The following is a 15,030-nucleotide window of genomic DNA, read 5'->3' on the forward strand; positions in this document are numbered from 1 at the left end:
GGGCTCTATTGTGCATGTCTTTCATGCGTAATAGAGTCTGTTTTAGTCAGGTGTATGTATGTATAGAACACTTATGAACCCTTGATGGGCTCCTGGCTGTCTGAGGTCACTTGAGCACACAGCTGTGCATCAAGGAGAGGATGTGCAGGACTTGGAGAAGCCCCGATAGGTAGTTTGTGTTAATGCCTAGGGAGCGTGCTCTGGAGCTGGAAAAGTCTCTGTGGTTATTTTGTAGCATATCTGTGCAATCTCCTGGGCACACTGGAGCAGTTTATGGGTGGACTTTAGAGATCAGCTTGAATCTTTTTCAGCTAGGCTACTCCTCCTTGCTCATGCCTAACTTCCTACCTAATAAGAAATTCCCATATTTGGTGTATTGTTTGGTGTTATTGACAGATGAATAATCTTTGGAAAATGTGATTTTTTTCCATGGTAATAAAGTTATAAATCAATAGCTTTCAAGATCAGAACTATTTGAGGCTTTGACTTGTCAGCTTGGTACTTAATTTTATTCAATCCCCTTAAAAATTCACCAGAGAATTGAGGTGGATGAAACCGTCAACGTCCTTAGACAAACTTAATTCCTAAAGTGAGATAACTTTAAGCTCTATTGTACCTTATATGATACAATTCTGAATAAACTTCAGCATTATCATTTGTGTGCTGGTGAACATATGTTACAAATGCTAGTCAGGATTATGAACAATGTAAATAATAGGGGATTGGTCTTTTTGAATACTATTGGTTTCCTGTAGAGGTTATTTTATAAAAAGTTTTCAATTTGAAGAATCTTTAGTTTAAGACATGTTTATTGGTTATTTTTGCAGATCTCGATAGTAACCAATATATTTCTGACTTTTGTAGTTTAGTTGGAAATGGATGATGTATTCATTGTGTTTGATACTTACAGCCAATTTCTTATTTCTAACGTTAGCTTGGACTTTTCCCTTATATTTTCTTCTAGTCTTAGCAAACTAGATATGCTGTTAAATAAAATGTAAGTCCAATTATCTCAGACTTAAAATGTTCCCCATCAATTCAGATCATTATATAGATAGCAAATAAGCATCTTAAATTTAACAGGTTCAAAACTAAACTCTTTTCATCCCACTTCCCCCCCATCTTATGAAAATGTTACTTCCACAGTTTTATCTAATGTTATTATTAACAGTTAATGTGTACCAATGGTTTAGTCCAAAATCTTGGGGTATTTTTGACATCTTGCTTGCTAAACATTTCTCATTCAATTTGTCAGAAAAATTGGTTGACTCTGTAAAATATATTTGTAATTGACTTATTATCACTGCATAGATCTCATCTACATCTCTTACCTGCATCATCTCTTACCTGCCTTGTGCTAATGGTCTCCTTACTGGTCTTCTTACTTCAGCATCGCTTAACCTCATCCTAGCCTCGGCACAACTTCAGTGATTCTGCCAAAGTATATAGGAATCTTTTGTACTATACCCAGCAATCCTTCTTTACATTGCACTTAAAGAAGAGCCAAACTGTAAGTTCAAATCTTCCCTATCTTCTCCACCTCGTTTCCTCTTTGATATCATTTTTTGTTATTTGATCGCCATTACTATTCTTCTTGAGCCATATTGGTATTTTTGCTGTTCATAAAGCATACCAGATATTATACTTTCCCAGGGCTTTTGCTTCTCTTAGAATACTTTATCTAGACATTTTCTCCCTCATCTTCATCCAGTTGAATGGATGTTTTTTACTTAAAATATTATAAATTGATTTTTTACTCAAAATTGGTGCTTTTTTTAACTTAAAACTTCTCTATTCCTCATTTAATTAATAAATACTTTCTACCCTATTATGCTTTATCAGACTTTCCACATCAGTTTTCTCCAGAGAACTTACTAATATTTAACAGTACACTTATTTTACTTTTTTCCCCGTTTTCTCTTCTGCTAGAATATAAACTTCATGAAATATGTTTCTTTTGTTCACTTTTGTATCCCTAGGGACTAGAAGAATGTCTGGCACAAATGCATTAAGTGAATATCTATCAGTGAATAAAGTAATAAATACATTAAAAAATCTTGACTCAGTGCAATTTCCTATTTGACAAAGATATGTAAAATTAAGAGCTATTAAAATGAATTCTAGGGACTTCCCTGGTAGTCCAGTGGCTGACTCCAAGCTTCCATTGTAGGGGGACTGGGTTCAATTCCCCAATTAGGGAACTACATCCCACATGCTGAACTTAAGACCTGGCATAGCCAAATAAATCAATAATTTTTAAAAAATGGGTTCTATATCACCACACTAGAACTTTACCAGTTCTTATATAATTTGTTTTGATTTTTTGTTTTTAATTATTTTAATAAAAGTATATCATCAGGTAGTACATTGATACCTTCAAAGCATCCCAATAGCTTGGACTATATGAAAAAGCCTAGAGCTTCCAGTGTAATTCACATATTATTTCACTCAAAATTATTTCACAGTGTCTGGGGTTTTTACATCATTAAAAATATTCCTCTTGGCAAAACAGTGGCAATTACATTACATTTTTAGCTATGAAAATTAACGGTAAATTCATACTCAAATTAGTTTATACATAATTTGCATAAACAGCCTTTCAAATAAACACCATGACCAGCCATTGAAATGTTTATGTAATTTAGGTCTTCATCATTAAGTAGAATAAAATGCTACACATTATAAGGGCACAACATTTAAGAAAGAGAACTATGCTACATCTAACCACAAATTTGGATAGTTTCCTAAATTTATGGGAAGATAAGCACTTGCACTTGTATACAGCAGACAGACTTTCTGTAGAGCAAAGTTACAAATAGTAGACTTCCGTGATTATCATAATAGTTTCATTATTTAAAAGCAAGAGGAGAAGTTCAGTCAGTGTATCCTAATGTAAGTTTGGTTCTGAATTGCTTAAAGTTCTTATTATTTATAGAGGTGCTTGAGGAGAATCACACTGCCAATAGAAAAGCATCTTAAAAGAGAGGAAGAAAATAACTTGTTTGGTTGAATTCATTGATTCATTTTATGTTGTAAACACTGTCTTAAAGCAGGCATTTAGACTGCTTGACTGTTGTTTCTGACAGATGTCTACTGCCTGCCACTGTTGGGAAATGTCCTTGTCAGCTTTGTAGAGTTTATGTTCTTTTGTTTCATTTTGTTTTGCATTGGAATAAATCATGCATTCTTCTTTCTCCGTCTCTGTGTATTTTTTTTTCTTATCTTATAATGCAACAGAAGTCATATTTGAACTTGGTATCAGAAGAAAATTACATTCAATCTTGATTGTTCTATATGATATTGCTTGACATTAAGCTAAATAAAAATAATCAATAGTATGACTACTGTAAAGCCTAACAAGTATACAAATTTTGAGAGGCTACAAGTAAGTTTCAAAGAAGTTTAAGAATTTCATTTTTTAATGCAAATTCTCTATAACAGTCATGACATTATTGGAGACACATAGCAAATACTTGTAGAAAGTAGTTTCCCCACTGGAAACATTAGCAGTGTTAGATTTCTGTCTAGATAAATCCCTTTTTTTTTTTTCAATCTGTTTAAAATGTTTAGTATTGATGGCCTCTAAAACCCTTTTTAAAATAAAAATTTTATTACACTAAAAAATATTTTATTGCACTGAAGTATTATAAAATTATATTTTATCTTTTAAAAATTACCTTTACCAAAGCAATAGCATCTATATTTAAAAGAAATATTTTGTGTATTTTTATATATAAATTTTTTGTATTTTGTAAAATATAAAATATTTTTGGTATATAAATAATATTTTTCTTATTATGTATGTGTGTGTCAGTGTAGTTTAGTTGCCAAGTCATGTCTGACTCTTACAACCCCACAGACTGTACCCCTCCCGGCTCCTCTGTCCATGGGATTTCCCAGGCAAGAATACTGGAGTGGGTTGCCATTTCCCTCTCCAGCGGATCTTCCCGACCCAGGGATTGAGCCCTGGCCTCCTGCATTGCTGGAAGTTTTTATAAATTAAGAACAAAGATCAGCTAAATATTGGAATGGACCAGGAAGTAGTAAATCATCAATATGTGAGAAAATGCAATTGTATTGTCTCATATCCCTTATTACTGTGAAAGCACACCTCTTCCTTTGTAAATATTGCAGACTACTTTTTCTGCTTTTTTAAATTTATATAATACGGTATGATTGCCCCATTTTTCCTAAGTTTATATAATATAATGTTAGTCATATCAAAGTGTGAGTGAAAACTATGGATTGAAATTCTAAATTTCAGAGAAAGGTTATGATTATTTACTTGAATAATGTGTCCAGCTTTATCTCAAGGCAGGGAAGAAAAGTTTATAAAATTTACACAGGCTTTCAAGGGCTTATCTCCATAGATCTGAGGGCATATCTCAAAGAATGGAATTTTGATAAATGAGGTTGGCGTGTCATAAAGCTGTTATTAAATTATAAACCACTTTTAGCATCTTGATTTTGAAATGATGTAATTCAAAAAACGTGATCTTAGAAACCAGGATGGGACTGACATGTTGAATTTCATATGTTCTTGTGTTCTGTACATAGCAGAGGACATAAAGTGGCAATTTTTTAAATATTTTCCAGGTATATGAATTGTGTAATTTTAAAATATCAATGTCAATATCTACAACATCAATATAAAGGCAACTATTCAAAATGACAAACACATTTTCATAGATAAGGGTGAGGCTTATGTGCTCCAATGGTCGAGATTGGAACCCTGACTCCAATTTCACTAGCTTTGATCCATGGTTATATTACAAAACATTTTTCCCAAGATATTTTCTCTGTAAAATGATAATAAAAACTAGTTCTTAAGTGAATAGACTTTTAAAAATAACTTAACTCATAAAATACAGCACCTTAATGAGTTTCTGTAATGTAAAAGAGCTTACATGCAATTGGTAAACAGAGATGTTAAGATAACACATCAGAAGAATTTATGTTGGTCCATATTAAATTCATACCAACATTTTAAATTTATTTTTTTCCAGATAAAAGCAGCTATACTCAAAATGAAATATGCAACAGAAAACAGCAAGTCTTAACACAATGCAGTATTGTACATGATGCCCAGGCGTCTCATGTGTTGCTCAGCTAGATAGCACACTGTTTCCTGGATATGCTTATTTCATAGTTCCATTAGATTTGTATTACTTTTCTCATATCTTCATAACTAAACAACTACTGCACTTCCTTTTTCTTTTTATATCAAGTCTCCTATACATTTTATTCATCTCAATGTGAAGTACTTTATTTACCTTAGTATTTCGTTACTTACTAAGAAGGTAACCTTTCTTATGCCCTAGTATAGTTGTTAGTGTGTCTGCTCAGTCGTGTCTAACTCTTTGTGACTCTATGGACTGTAGCCTGCCAAGTTCTTCTGTTCATGGTATTTTCCAGCAAGAATACTGGAATGCCATTTCCTTCTCCAGGGGATCTTCCCAACACAGGGATTGAACTCATATTACATACGTCTTTTGCATTGGCAGGCAGATTCTTTACCATTGAGCCACCTTAGAAGCTCTCATTACTGTTTTTGTTGGTTCTGTGGTTGCAAAATTGCATATGATTTGAGTTCTCTAATCTTCAGCTTATATTCAGTGCATGCTTTTGCAGAATCTTAAGGTTTTGCTTCAACTCATGTATGCTAATATAGCAGAAACAGTACATGGAATAATGCTTAGAACCTAGAGAACACTCAAGAATATTAGTTATTCATATTATTTTTGTGTTCTTTCTTTCAAAGTGAGAGTGAAAGTTGTTCAGTCGTGTCCAACTCTTTGCGATGGCTCAGCTGGTAAAGAATCCACCTGCAATGCAGGAGACCTGGATTCAATTCCTGGGCTGGGAAGATCCCCTGGAGAAGGAAAAGGCTACCCACTCCAGCATTCTGGCCTGAAGAACTCCACAGACTGTATAGTCCATGGAGTTGCTCTTTCTTTCAAAGGCTAGTGCTAAATAGGAAGGAGGAACAAAGAGAATATTAATCTAGTGAACCAAGATTAACCGATTGCTCTTTAAGATAAAGGTATTTTGTATGTACTGTAGGTGCAGAGAAGAATAGAACATTATCTCTGCTTGTAAGAAGCTCAAAAATGTATTCAGATATCATGTGAATGTGGGCTTCCCTGGTGGCCCAGCTGGTAAAGAATCCACCTGCAATGTGGGAGACCTGGGTTAGATCCCTGGGTTGGGAAGATCCCCTGGAGAAGGGAAAGGCTACCCACTCCAGTATTCTGGCCTGGAGAATTCCATGGACTATCCCTTGACAGTCCATGGGGTTTCAAAGAGTTGAACATGACTGAGCGACTTTCATTTCACTTCACTTCATGTGAGTGTTTACATTCTAGTCAGGTGGGAGAGGCAGCTGATGCTTTGGGGAGGAGCAGGTAACAGGCCAGAACAGCAGAGAGTCTACTTCCAAAGACTGAGAAAACAAGATAGGGCTGTCAGAGAAAATATAGGATGCCCAGTTAAATTAGAATTTCTGATAAACAGCAAATAGCTTTCTGGTATCTCTGCACAATTTGGGATAGGAATGAATATATAATTTGCAGTATTTGGGATATACTTACACTAAAAATTTATCTCCTGGTTATCACAAATTCAGACTAACCTGGAGTCCTAGATTTTTTTTTTTTTTTTTTTTTTTTGCTAAATCTGTCAATCTTAGAAAATATTCAAAGAGAAGAAATATGTTTTCAGAACAAATTTAAGAGGTCATTATGATATAAAGATTAGTGTGCTTGAAAGGAGATATATTTTAATATTCTTACCACATATTCAATCCATGTGGAAAACAGAATAATAGCAAATTCCACAAGAAAACAGAAATGTTGTGAAGCTTTCTGGTCTATTTTCTGTTCACAGTAATTTATATAATCTCTGGATAAGCCTAGGCCTGAAAACTAAAAGTACAACAGTGAATATCATACAACTTATCCACAGGAGGTTCCTACTTTAGAAATCTTTGTCTTGGTGCCTTGATTTTGTGTGTTAACTTGGCTAGGCTTTTATGGTCAGTTGTTTGCTAAAACACTAACTGTTGCAGTGAAGGTATTTTGTATCAATAGATGTGGCTAATTAACATTTATAATCAGGTGATTTTAAGTAAAGGAGATTATCCTCCATAATGTGGGTGGGTCTCATCCAGTTAAAGAAGTTAAGAGGTAAAACAGATGTTTTGGAATAGAAGTAATTCTGTCTCAAGACTATTATAACATAGAAACCCTACCTTACTTTGTACCTGCTAGCCTGCCTGACATGTTTCAGACTCAAAACTGTAAGTATTCAAGTATAAACTGATGTTCTATGCTAAACTGAGACACAAAGAGTGCAATTATTACAATGCCAATGATTAAATGGGGTTGATGGGAAGATTAGAATCTTACACATCTTATATATTAATAGGCAAAGTAGTTATCTGGGTCTGTTAAGCATGTGTTGTTTAGTTGTTAAGTTTTGTCCAGCTCTTTTGCGACCCCCATGGACTGTAGCCAACTAGGCTCCCTGTCCATGGGATTTCCCAGGCAAGAATATTGGAATGGTTTGCCATTTCCTTCTCCAAGGGATCTTCCTGACCCAGGGATCGAACCTGCAGCTCCTGAATTGGTGAAAGTGAAAGTCACTCAGTTGTGTCTGACACTGTTTGACACCATGGAGCATAGCCTACCAGGCTCCTCTGTCCATGGAATTCTCTAGGCCAGAATACTAGAGTGCATAGCAGTTCCCTTCTCCAAGAGATCTTCCTGACCCAGGGATCGAACCCAGGTCTCCTGCATTGGTAGGGGTGTTCTTTACCACTGAGTCACCAGGGAAGTCCTCTGTTAAGCATAGGGTGTTCTATTCTTAGAGGTTTATTTAGTGAGTGTGTTTGTGCTGCGCTGTGCTAAGTCACTTCACTCATGTCTGACTCTCTGCGACCTGGCTGTAGTCAGGCTCCTCTGTTCATGGGCTTCTCCAGGCAATAACACTGGAGTGGGTTGCCAGTGCTCTCCTTCAGGAGATATTCCCTACCCAGAGATCGAACCCCTGTCTCTTGCGTCTCCTGCATTGGTAGGCAGGTTCTTTACACTAGCGTCATCTGGAAAGCCCATGAATGTGCTTATGTCTAGTTAATTTAATTATTGAAATACTTAAAACTCACTCTAATTCACTTCCAAAAATAACACCTGCTAATTGATCTGTGTGTTTGAGGATGTCTAACATGTTTGAAGTCCTGTGTCAAACACTGTCAACACATTATTTAAATTAATGCCAGTCAAGTACAACTTACAACTTTTTTACTTTTACTTTTTGCTAAATTTCAAAAGTTTTAAATTACATTGAAAAATTACTAAAAATATTTTTAAAAGAAAAAGTGATAGACTAAAATCTTTCCTTTGATTCATTCTTCCTGGATCATCTTCTTAGTTAATAGGGAAAGAAATATTGGTAATGGAGCATGCTAGTTGCATAGTCAGTATGAGATTCCATAGTTTCTAGGTCTGAACCCATGGTTCAGTATGGGTAGTATTATTGTCACTGTTCCTACTGTTTTTACTAACTTTGGTCTTTCAAGAGCTACATTCTCCCTTAATCAGGGAGCTATTCTTTATTCAAGTTACAAATAAATTAATCTGTATATTGATATTGGAATATGTTTGATAAAAGGATGCTTAGGAATTTAATCATGTATATATATATACACACACATTTAGTCGCTGAGTCATGTTGGGCTCTTTTGTGACCCCATTGACTATAGCCCACCAAGATCTTCTGTCCATGGGATTTTCCAGGTAAGAATACTGGAGTGGGTTGCCATTTCCTTCCCCAGGAATCTTTCTCTCCTGGGGATCAAACCCATGTCTTTTGCATTGGCAGGCAGATTTTTTACCACTGAACCATTTGGGAAGCTTTTACACATCACAGATTTGATAAATCATTTTTTTTTTTTAATTATGTGTCAGTAGAGAAGTTTGCCACTTTTAAAATCTTGATAGGAAAAATTAAACATCTAGGGTGTAATCTTTGGATAAAAGGAGATGGGGAAAATTGAGGGAGCAGCACTGACACATGTACACTACCACGTGTAGTGTGGATAGCTAGGAGGAAATTGCCGTATAGCCCAGGGAGCTCAGCCCGATGCTCTTTGACAACCTAGAGGAGTGGGATGGGGGATTGAGAGGCTCAAGAGGGAGGGGATACAGGTATACTTGTGACTGAATCACGTTGTTGGATGGCAGAAGCCAACACATTATAAAGCAATTATCCAATTAAAATTAAAAAATGAAAAAAAAAAAACTATAATCTTAGACAAAGTTATACATGTTTAGAAAAGCAAATGTATTGGATATAAAATAGATGGGTCTGAGTATTTAACCTACAGAGAGATTAGAATTAAAAAAAAAAAAAATCCAAGGAAGGATAATTCTGTTCTCATTACTAGAAAGTGTGAAATAGTTAAATAAGTTATAAAATATAAAGTCAGCTCTTACGTTGGTTACATTTCTAAGTTTAATGTATATCTGAGATAATGACATAAGCAGATAGCTTCCTTAACACATTTTCAAACTATTTGAAATTAAACATATAGCATAAATAACATACACACATATATCTGCATATACATGCAGAGTGTACAGTGTATTTATAAAAATATATGGTATAATAAAGAGATAAAACTAAGGAAATTTGCTTTTCAAGTGTATGAGATTTATTACCTTACCTTTCATATAACAATTTATGTTTATCAAGAACTTCAGATGAACTGACCTCTGCTTAAATGAGGCCACCAGAGATAATATAGATAAGCTCTCTGATTTGAGATTGCTAGTAACCAGAAAGAGATGTAACATCAACATATTATTCAATGAATACTTTACAAAGATTTTATGTTCTTCAGATTTAGTTCTCAGAATAAATATTAGTTTCAACAAAAGGAAAGGGGAAGCGAATCCATTCTTGGATATCATTTTGATGTAATAAAAATTTATCATCTTCCATATTCTAGAATATCTGAAAAATATGTATTTGTGTGGGGCTGTATGTGTATTTATATATAAAAATATAGATATATATTTATAGTAATATAGGAAGCATTATTTGTGCTTTCAAATGAATTCAACATCTATAAAGGGAAATACCATATTATAACAATGTATTTGTCATTTTACTAATAATGTAATAAGGATATATTGTTTTTGTTATTTAGTCTTCACTAGGAATCTATTATGTACCAAAGACTGTGAAAGGGCCTTTTAAGTTCTATTTAAATTAATCATACAGTGATAAAAATGTATTATAGTAGCATGAAAGACGGTGATAATTGTTCTGGCTGATGGAAAGTAGGAACATTTCACATATTATATAAAAACTAAATCTATGTATTGAGAATGGGGAAGATTCTACCCAGTTTAGGAAATTCCTGAAAGAGGGAATTTTTGAGGAAAAAATATTTTGAGGAAAATATGAGGACATTTGAAAATAGAATATTATGAAAACTTTATCAACAAAGATATGAATGGTGGCTGGAATATAATTTTCTAAAGTGGTGGTGAGAGGAGAATATGTTAATAATAATGATTATAAGTTTGAAGAATGATTAAGCTCAAATTATAAAGAACATCATTTGGCTATTTTCTATCAATAGTGAAAACAATTAAAAAATAGATCAGAGGAGTATGAAATTTTATGTTAGAATGGAATCTAGTAAACTATGCTTGAAAGAAAGAAAGAAATATATATATATATATATATATATATATATATATATATATGTATGTATGTATGTATGGCTTCCTTGGTAAATGAGATGGTAAAGGATCTGCCTGCCAGGCCGGAAACACCAGTTCAATTCCTGGGTCAGGAAGATCCTCTGGAGAAGAGAGAGGCTACCCAGCTACCCACTCCAGAATTCTTGGGCTCCCCTGGTAGCTCAGACGATAAAGAAACCACCTGCAGTATAGGAGACCTGGGTTTGATCCCTGGGTTGGGAAGATTCCCTCGAGGGGAGCATGGCAACCCACTCCAATATTCTTGCCTGGAGAATTTCCATGGACAGAGGAGCCTGGTGGGCTACAGTCCGTGGGGTTGCAAAGAGTCGGATATGACTGAGCGACTCAGCACATCTATGTATGTAGGTAGGTTTTGACTGATTAATTTTAAGCTATTACTCCTAACATTTTCTTCTCTTGAATTAAATCATTATTTTTGTTGCTGTTCAGTCACTAAGTCCTGTCTAATTTTTGCAGACCTGTGGTCCGCATGACTCCAGGCCCCTCTGTCCTCCGCTATCTCCCAGAGTTTGCTCAAATAACTATAATCATTTTAAATCACTAGGGATTCTCTGATGGCTCCGACAGTAAAGAATCTGTCTGCAATGTGGTAGCCCTGCGTTTGATCCCTGGATGGGGAAGAGTCCGTGGAGAAGGAAATGGCTACCCGCTTCAGTATTCTTACCTGGAGAATCCCATGGACAGAGGAGCTTGGTGGGCTACGGTCGGCTGGGTCTCAGAGTTGGACACAACTTAAGTGACACACACACACACGTTAAATCATTATAGTGTTTTATCTTTTGTTGGAGAAGACTCTGGAGAATCCCATGGATTGCGAGGAGACTCAACCAGTCCATCCTAAAGGAAATCAGTCCTGGGTGTGCATTGGAAGGACTGATGTTGAAGCTGAGACTCCAGTACTTTGGCCACCTGATGTGAAGAGCTGACTCATTGGAAAAGACCCTGATGCTGGGAAAGATTGAGGGCAGGAGAAGGGGACGACAGAGGATGAGATGGTTGGATGGCATCACTGACTCAATGGACATGAGTTTGGGTAAACTCCGGGAGTTGGTGGTGGACAGGGAGGCCTGGCATGCTTCAGTCTATGGGGTCACAAAGAGTCAGACATGGCTGAGCTACTGAACTGAACTTCACTGATACTTTGATCAACATATTATATTAAATTAAAATGTAATAAATGAAAAATTTAAAGGTGTTTTTATATTACAATGAAAGTCACATTTTATCAAAGTAAAATAAAAATATTTAAATTATATTTATTATATATAAGAAGATCTCATTATTAATACTAGTGTTTATTTCTCTAAAAAGACTTCTTAAAATTTTATAGAAAACTGAACCTAAGCATCTAGATCAATGACTTTTCACAGACTGAACAATAGTGTGAGACCAGGAATCAGCTTAAAAAAGAGATACTGCACTAGAACACAAGTAGCCTTCTCTTATCCTTCAGGTAATGACTGGCACCTCTTCCTAAAGAACTAGTATTTCAATTTTTCATGGACTATATCAACTTTGACTGTTTTGTGCTTTATATAAATAACCTCATATAAAGTACACTATCTAGCTGCTTTAACTCACCTTTATGTTTGTGAGATACATATTATTGCATATTGTTCTAGACCATTCCCATTACTTTACAATATTCCAGAAAATTATTATATTCAAATTTATGTGCCCACATTTTTCATCCTGTTGTGCTGCTATAAACATTCATATTCCTATTTTTTGATAATATATGTACCTGTTCTGTAGGCTCTATACCTAGGAATGGAAATTCTGATTCATAGGGTTTGCATAAATTCAACTTTAATAGATAATGCTAAACATTCTCCCAAGATGATTCTACCAATTTACTTTCTTCCTCACTGTATGAAAGTTCTGGTAAAGGAACATATCCTTGCTTTGTATGTGTTTTGTCTTTTTTAAAATGTTGTCTTTTCTAGTGGGTGTATGTAGTATATAAAATATATATCTCCTAGAGAAGGAAATGGCAACCCACTCCAATATGCTTGCCTGAACAATCCCATGGACAAAGGAAGCCTGGAAAGCTACAGTCCATGGGGTTGCAGAGAGTCGGATGTGACTTAGCAACTAAACAATAAGAAACAACAACAACAAAATATATATATATTATATATATATATATATATATGTATATATAATATAAAGTCTAGTATATATTTTATGTTCACTGTAAATTTCAGAGGAAGGTATGGAGATTCCTGAGTACCCTCTGTGCACACTCAGTTGCGTTCAACTCTTTGCAATCCTGTGGATTGTAGCCCCCCAGGCTCCTCTGTCCATGAGATTGGCCAGACAAGAATATTGGAGTGAGTTGCCATTTCCTTATCCAGGGGATTTTCTCAACCCAGGGATCAAACCCAAGTGTCTTGGCTCTCCTGCATTGGCAGGCAGATTCTTCACCACAGAGCTACCAGGGAAGCCCAACATGCGCCTCGTTACCCCCTTAATCAGATTCTCCCACCAGTCAATCAGTTCAGTCGCTCCCACCAGAGTGGTACATTTTTTACAATCAGTGCAGCTACAGTGTTATCACCCAGAGTCTGTAGTTTACATTAGGGTTTGTTCTTGATGCTATACATATGTTTGGAAAAATGCATAATAACATGTATCCACCATTTTAATGTCTTACAGGAAAGCTTCACTGGTGTAACAATCCTCTGTGCTCTGCCTATTCATTCCTGCTCTCCCTCTGAACTGTAGATACCACCAATCCTTTTTGCTGATTTCATAGTCAGAGATCTTTTCTGGAATATCATATAGTTTAAATCATATAGCCTTCACAGATTATCCTCTTTCACTTAGTAATATACATTGCTTTTTCCTGGTTTGATAGCTCATTTCATCTTAGCACTTCATAACATTCCATTGTTTGACTGTACCATAGTCTATCTGTTAACTTACTTAGGAACATTGTGGTCACATCAAAGTTTTGACAGTCACAAATTAAGCTGCTACAAATATCCATGTACAGGTTTGTGTGTGGACATGTTTTCAACTTATTTGGTTAAATACTAAAGAGTCTGATTGCTGGGTTGTATAGTAAGAGTGTTTTTAGTCTGAAATACAGTTTGGTCATTTCTTGCAAAAGTAGCTGTATCATTTTGTATTCCCACCAGCAATGTATGCATGTTTCTTTGCTCTACATCCTCGTTAGCATTTGGTATTATAAGTATTCTGGATTTTGGCCTTCTTAATAGATCTATAGTGATTTCTTATTGTTTTGGTTTGTATTTCCTGATGACATATAATGCAGAACATCTTTTCACATTATTTGTCATGTATATATCTTCTTTGTTGTGGTATCTGTTAATATCATTAGCCTATATTTCAAATTGGCTTATATATACTGAATTTTAAGTTCTAACAGGTTAGAAGCTAAAACTAGAGGAAAATTCTTGTCAAAATGAAAAACAAATAACACTAATTGGAACAAAACTTGAAAAGAGAACTAAGTAGGAATTATACTATTAATGACATGATGATTTTTAAGAATGTTTTTGTTCTAAAAAATGGAAGGACATTGAATAGTTTTAAGTTGGGAGTAACATAATCACACTTGCATTTTTGGAAGAATTGCTTTGAAATAAAACAGAATTAAGGTGGTTTTACAATTAGAGCAAGAGAAATCATGATATGGTTTTATTCAGCTAAGAGAGTGTACTTTTACCATCAAATCATATTCACTCAGAATATTGAAACTATTTTTTCTGCAAACATTTGGAGAGAGAGATGTTCAGTGACTGATTCTTGTTCCTTTTGTTTGTTACTGATTTTCATCCCCTCTAATATAGCTCTTGGCCCCTTCCCCCACCACTCCTCTCTAATATATTCAATAGTTTTCTAATTTTAGTTACTTCAGATTTAAACTCAAGTTTGATAATAAGTGCAAAAACAAACAAACAAAAAAGACATTTCAGACTCTAGTTACTAATAATTTCATCGTGGAAAATCTGTAACAAGAAAATATGAATTAAAAAAATGCAGATTGTTAAAAGGCAGTTTGTAAACAAGGTTTTACACCTTTTGATTTAATCATATGAATGATATAATCATAGCTGCTGCTGCTGCTAAGTCGCTTCAGTCGTATCCGACTCTGTGTGACCCCATAGATGGCAGCCCACCAGGCTCCCCTGTCCCTGGGATTCTCCAGGAAAGAACACGAGTGGGTTGCCATTTCCTTCTCCAATGCATGAAAGTGAAAAGTGAAAGTGAG

The sequence above is a fragment of the Cervus elaphus genome, chromosome 6 (genome assembly GCF_910594005.1).
Source record: "Cervus elaphus chromosome 6, mCerEla1.1, whole genome shotgun sequence".
Classification (NCBI taxonomy): domain Eukaryota; kingdom Metazoa; phylum Chordata; class Mammalia; order Artiodactyla; family Cervidae; genus Cervus; species Cervus elaphus.